The sequence below is a fragment of the Mustela erminea genome, chromosome 7, assembly GCF_009829155.1.
Source record: "Mustela erminea isolate mMusErm1 chromosome 7, mMusErm1.Pri, whole genome shotgun sequence".
NCBI lineage: Eukaryota > Metazoa > Chordata > Mammalia > Carnivora > Mustelidae > Mustela > Mustela erminea.
In genome coordinates, this window is record NC_045620.1 from 27,166,117 (window position 1) to 27,172,116 (window position 6,000).

General features: G+C 50.4%; 1 non-coding gene across 1 annotated transcript; it reads left to right on the forward strand.

The window, feature by feature from the left end:
* Positions 1 to 5,285: 5,285 nt before the first annotated feature.
* Positions 5,286 to 5,392, forward strand: LOC116596630. Its single transcript, XR_004288218.1, has one exon. It is a non-coding gene; the product is annotated as a U6 spliceosomal RNA (small nuclear RNA).
* The last annotated feature ends 608 nt before the right edge of the window (positions 5,393 to 6,000 follow it).

A 6,000-nucleotide genomic window follows, 5' to 3' on the forward strand; every position in this document is an offset into this window, starting at 1 on the left:
AGGAAGGAGCCTGTGTGGTAGCAAGGCAGGGCAAGGAGCTAGGAGGATCTTGAATCAGACCCCGTGCTCCCCTCCCACAGAGGGTTAAAGCAGCTCAGGCTCCTTCCGGCTGAGCGGAAATCAGATTTTGAGAGCTGAGCAGAGCTCCAGAGGGATGTTTTTCTTCTCCATTTGTCTGCTGTGGCTGGCCCATAAAATCTACCGGAACTCCATGCTGAACTGAGGAATTCCTGCTGAACGGCAACATGGAGAAAGCAGGCAGGAGGCGCGGGGGGGCGGGGGGGGAGCACTTATCAGTGGCAGAGACCACTCCATCTTCAAGACTCCACCTCTGGGTCAGGAGATCCCCTCTGGAGGCCTCACAGGCTTTCAAGGAAGAAGGACATCCCTTCCCCCCAAGTGAACTTGGGAGGTAAGGAGTGAGTCCAGGCAGGGAGGGGTCTGGCCATGGCAGGTCAGTCAGTAGGGTACGGTTCAGATCTTCTCCTTCTACACTTGGTGAGGCTGGCCAAGTCTTTTCCCGTTTCCTCCTCTGAGAGCCCACGGGGCTGAAATGAGATGACCACCATCTGTAATTTCCTAGTCAGAGCTGACTGACAGTTTGAGGCTTTTTTCTATCTAGCAGCTCCCTTGCATGCACTTCCTCCCCGGAAGGCAGAGCCATTATCACCACTCCGATTTTACAGTAAACTGAGGCACAGAGAGGTGAGGTGGCTAGCCCAATGTTGCTCACTCTGAAGGAGCAGGGCAGGCTTCAAACCCAGACAGCTGGTGCCAGAACCCATCTCTCAAGTGTTCGTCCTTCCGCCTCCCAACGGGAGTGACCCCAGTTCTCCTTGTCCTCAGGTGCCCTCTCCCGTTTCTCTTGGTTGATCCCTCACTCTTTAAGACTCAGCTCACGCAATTTTTCCTCCAGGAAGCCTGTCCTGAGCAGCCAAGCCTGACTGGGTCTCCTCTCTGGCTGTACATGCCTGGAAGGGACTGTTTTGGTTAGTGGGCTGTGAGCCCCAGGTGACCAGAACCACTTCTAATCCTTCCCTGTGCCTCCTGCATCAGCCAACAAAGGAAACTTTGTATTTGCCTTGAAGATCCTAGGTGCTGGGAACAGTTTTGGAATGTGGCCCCACTGAGAGGCAGGGTCCACGTGCCTTCCACTTGAGTCTGGGTGGACTTGGGACCGTGTTTATCACGGGAGGTTGGTGGAAGTGATTCTGCATGACTTCCGGTGCTGGGTCGTTACAGGTGGTAAAGTTTCACCTTGTCCCCCGGAACACCTGTTCTTGGAGCCCTGAGATCCTGTGAAAGAAGTCCAAGCACTCTGAGACCACCATCCTGTGAGGAAGCCCAGGCCACCCCGACAGGTCCCAGGTGATTCTAGTCCAGCAGTCTCCAGAGGATTCCCGTTCGTGGCTATTGATTCACATCTAACCTTGGAATCTTCCAACGGAGGCTCAGGACCCTGAGCCTGAGTAAACCCTGACCCTGAGCCCTGAGTAGAGACCAGCCATCCCCACCACACTTGGTCTGAAGTCATGAGCATCGTAAAATGGTTGTTGCATTAAGTTGTTGAGTTTTGAGGTAGTTTGTTACACAGCCACACTAACTGGAACACTACTACACCCAGGGCAGACCACCTTCATTTCTTCCCAGGATTATTGCAGCGGTCTCCTCACAGGGCTCCTTGATGTCTCCATCTCCTCACATCTCAATCTCCTGGTTCCTCCACAGCGTGTCCTTTGACCCAGCAGTTAGAAAAGTCTTGCAATGCACAGATCAGACAATGTCCTTCTTCTGGACCAAACCTTCCCTTGGCTCCCAGTTCACTCTGAGTAAAAGCCAGATCCTTATGATGACCCACATAGGACCTGCCCTCCCAGCCACCCCATCACCCCTCTGTCCTCTCTCCCGCCCTCTCCTCTTACTGATGCCTCTCCAGCCACACTGGTCTCCTTGCTACTCTTCATACACCAGACACTCTGCCTCAGGACCCTTGCACTTGCTGTGGATGGAACACTCTTCCTCTTGGTATTGCCTGGTTCATTGCCTCATCTTGTTCCAGTTCCTGCTTGGATATCACCTTCTCAGTGCCCTGTTTAACCGCATGAGCCCTCCTCCTCACTCTCAAACCAGTTGCCTTGCTTTATTTTTTATTTTGCCATGGCCCTTATTACTGTCTAACACCCTGTATACTTTACTTAGTGTATATATTATTTATTGTCCCTTCCCTGCTGCAGAGTAGCAACACTGCAGGGCAGGGATCACTGTTTATTCTCAAATGTAACCCCAAGTGCCTAAAATAGCACCTGACATTCAATGATGCTTTGCTGAATGAATGAGCTACAGGAGCCCAAATGTGGGGATGTCCAGGTGGGGAGGCAGATGGGGGTCAGGAAAAAGCAGGAGTGGAGAGGCTGGGTTGAGCCAGTGCACCAGGGCTGGAAGACATTCCATGGAAGTGACAGCTTGCTCACCACCAACCCCCACCCTCCTCCCAGGGAACCCTGAGAATGGGAGAGCAAGGGGGCAAGGCTTTGAAGATACAAACATGGGGCGTCTCCTCGGGCTTTCCTCCTGGGTCTTGTATGCCTCCGGCACACAAGATCCAGTAAACAGGATCTCTGGGCAACCGCCTGAGAACACTGCCCACTGCCCCAGAGGCCTTGACTTGCTCCTTCCTGTGTTATAAATCGGGCCCCTTCCATCTGTGACATCCTGGATGCTGCTGGGGGAGGTAAGGCAGGGCAGATTTGTGGCAAAGAACTGTGTGTGACCCTGAGCAGCACATTGCACCTCAGTTTTCTTGTCAGCAAAATGGGAATGCTAGGAGGATGGATTTCAAGACATGACCATGAAGTTGAATGAGATAATGAATGAAAGTCCTTGGGAAATGGAGGTGTTCCATGGACCCATTAGGAGGTAAAGACACAAGAAACAAATCCTAGCTCAGTCTCATTGCCTGCAAAATGGGGTGAATGTGAGTCACTAACGTCCTAGGATTGTTGAGAGATTCAAAATGCAAATGAAATTCTTAGCATGCAGTAAACACGCAACAGTTGTTTGTTTTTATTAATGGTAATTATTCTAATAATGGTAGAGAATAAAATCTTCTTGAGAAGTCATCTGGGAGCCCAGGAGCCTCAGTTTACAGCCCAGAGGTAACCATGACCATGGACTCCACACAGCACAACTTTAGCCCTCTGTCTTTTGTGTGCATTTGGTCCTAGAGACTCTTTCCCATGGACAAGGTCACCTCCTCTCATTGCCCTCAGCAATCTATACCCATGAGCACACTTCTTCCCTAAAATATGCCACAAGAGTAACTAGCTTGCTTTGAAGCCAGCCTCAGAGTGGGTGTGTTGGGAGTTCAAATCCGGGCCCCACCATTTCCAGGCTATGGAAACTAAGACATGCTAATTGCTCTGTGCCTCAGTTTCCTTTTCTGAGAAAGGAGAATAATAATAGCTCCAGCCTCTTATAGTTGCCATGAGGGTTGTGTGAATTAAAATGTGTCCAGGGCCTGGTCGTGTGCCTGGCATTTAGCAAGTAGCTTGCGTATCATATGGAAGAATGTAACTATCTTTGTTCCACCAATAGGTAAACTGAGGCTTAGCCAGGGGAAAGAACTTGGTTCAAGTTATCAGTTGTCATGTTTATTGTCCCAGAGCTGGATTGGTTTCATTACACCAGTAGAAGCCTCATCCCGTGAACATGAACTCACTGTGAGAGACCTCCGTTTTCCTCTTAGTGGTTTTTTTTTGTTGTTGTTGTTGGTTTTGTGGTTTTTGTTTTTTTGTGTTTTTGTTGTTGTTGTTGTTGTATGGAGTCCCTGCCAATAAGGTTAGACTAATGGATAAGGGGAAAAACTTAACATTGGGGAAATCTCATGCATGAACTTCTTTTCAGGAAGCTGGGGAAACACTTAGCTTTGAAGGCTCTCGAGCAGGAGAACCGTGAACTTGAAGGAGAGGAATCTGGCAGTGTGTTTGGTTTCATTTATGTTACTGAGGTCTGGATATGGCTTGGGGTGTGGTTTGCAACCTAGCACAGTGACGGAATTCCACAAATATTCAAGATATATTTGTAGAGCCTAAATGAAAGCTGGTGTGGAGGATTTGCCGTGAGCAAATCCAACCAGATCCTTCTGCCCCGAGCTTGTGGTCTGGAGAAGAGATGGACAATACACGAAGATACAGCTTGATCGATCGCATGTTGGGGAAGGAGTGTTCGGAAGAAAGCCAAACAGAGTAGGGGGAAGACCCTGAGTGGGGAGAGGTGGTTTGCTTGGAGGCACAGACGGAGGGAGGATGAGCCCTGGGGACACAGAGGGAGAGAGCTTTTTAGGTGGAGGGACATTGAGGTGGGAGCATGCGCGTGGCAGGTTCAAACTCGTGCCAGGAGCCCCAGGTGGGACAGAGAAGGGGAAGACAGGAGGAATAGGTGAGAGAGGTCCCAGTGACAGACACACAGGGCTTCAGAGCCTTCTTAGGAATGTTTTACTCTGGGGCGCCTGGGTGGCTCAGTGGGTTAAAGCCTCTGCTTTCAGCTCAGGTCATGATCCCAGGGTCCCGGGATCGAGCCCCGAATCGGATTCTCCGCTCAGCAGGGAGCCTGCCTCCCCCTCTCTCTGTGCCTGCCTCTCTGCCTACTTGTGATTTCTGTCTGTCAAATAAACAAATCTTTAAAAAAAAAAAATGTTTTACTCTGAGTCATGCGGGAGATCATCGGAGGCTTCTGAGCAGAGGAGGGACAGTCTCTGACTCAGGTGTTAAGGGGGGACAGTGACTTGTTCTGCTGTGGGGTGGGTAGAGTGGGGAGGGGTGCTCAGACTCCCCACCCATCACAGAGAGATGGAGCTTCGAGGTGATTGAAGCTGGGCAGTGTCTGTCAAAGCTGCAAGTGCACATAGCCGTTCACCTAGCAAATCTGCATCTGGGGCTGTATCCTACAGTTACATTTACGCATGTGTGAGATGACCCAGATACAGGGATGCTTCTTGCTGTGCAAAGAGGGAGCTGAACAGGCTGGATGGAGCCAAGTGTGGGTGGGGACATGGAGGTAGTGCTGCGGAAGTGGGGACAGAAGCAGCCATCTGGAGAGCAAGCTGTCACATTAAATATACATGGGAATGTATAAAAGATGACCACTGAGTCTCTGATCATCTTCCCAGCAACAGGTGAGTTCTATGCACAGACTTTCTGCCTCTGGGCTGCTCCGTGACCAGTACTATGGCAGAAGTGATGCTGTGACAGCTTCGAGGCCCAGATCTCAAAAGACTAGCAGTTTCTGTGCTCACTTCAGCAGCACATATGCTAAAATAGGAACGATCCAGAGAAGATTAGCATGGCCCTTGTGCAAGGATGACATGCAAATTTGTGAAGTGTTCCATATTAAAAAAAAAAAAAAAAAAAAAAGACTAGCAGCTTCTACTTCCTCTTTCTTGGAACGATCACTTGGAGGGAAGCCAGCTGCCATGAAGGAAATCCAGGCACCCCGAGACTGCCATGCTGGGAGGAAGTCTAGCTAGCTATAGAGAGGTGTCCTCTCGGATGAGACAGCGTGAGAGGGAGTCAGAGATAGAGAGAGAGAGAGAAAGACCAGGTCCATCAAGGCTGAAGACATGAGTGAAGAAGCTGACCATCTTGGAAGGGAACCTCCACTCCCCGCTGTCTCGGCTGACCCCGCATGGTTCAGAGCCGAGTGACCCAGCCAAGCCCTTACTGAATTCCTGACCCAAAAAGTCTTGAATAAAACAAAGTGTTGTTTTAAGCTTCTAAGTTGAGGATAAGTGATTGTAGTGCAAAAGATAACCACCAGTTGTATTCCTGACTCTTGGTCCAGGTAAGATTCTCATGGCAACCCAGACAAGGACACGCCAGTGTAGTGATGGTGTGGCAGCAGAGACTTAAAGACCAGCAAGGTGGGGCGCCTGGGTAGGTCAGTGGGTTAAGCTGCTGCCTTCAGCTCAGGTCATGATCCCAGGGTCCTGGGTTCGAGCCCCAC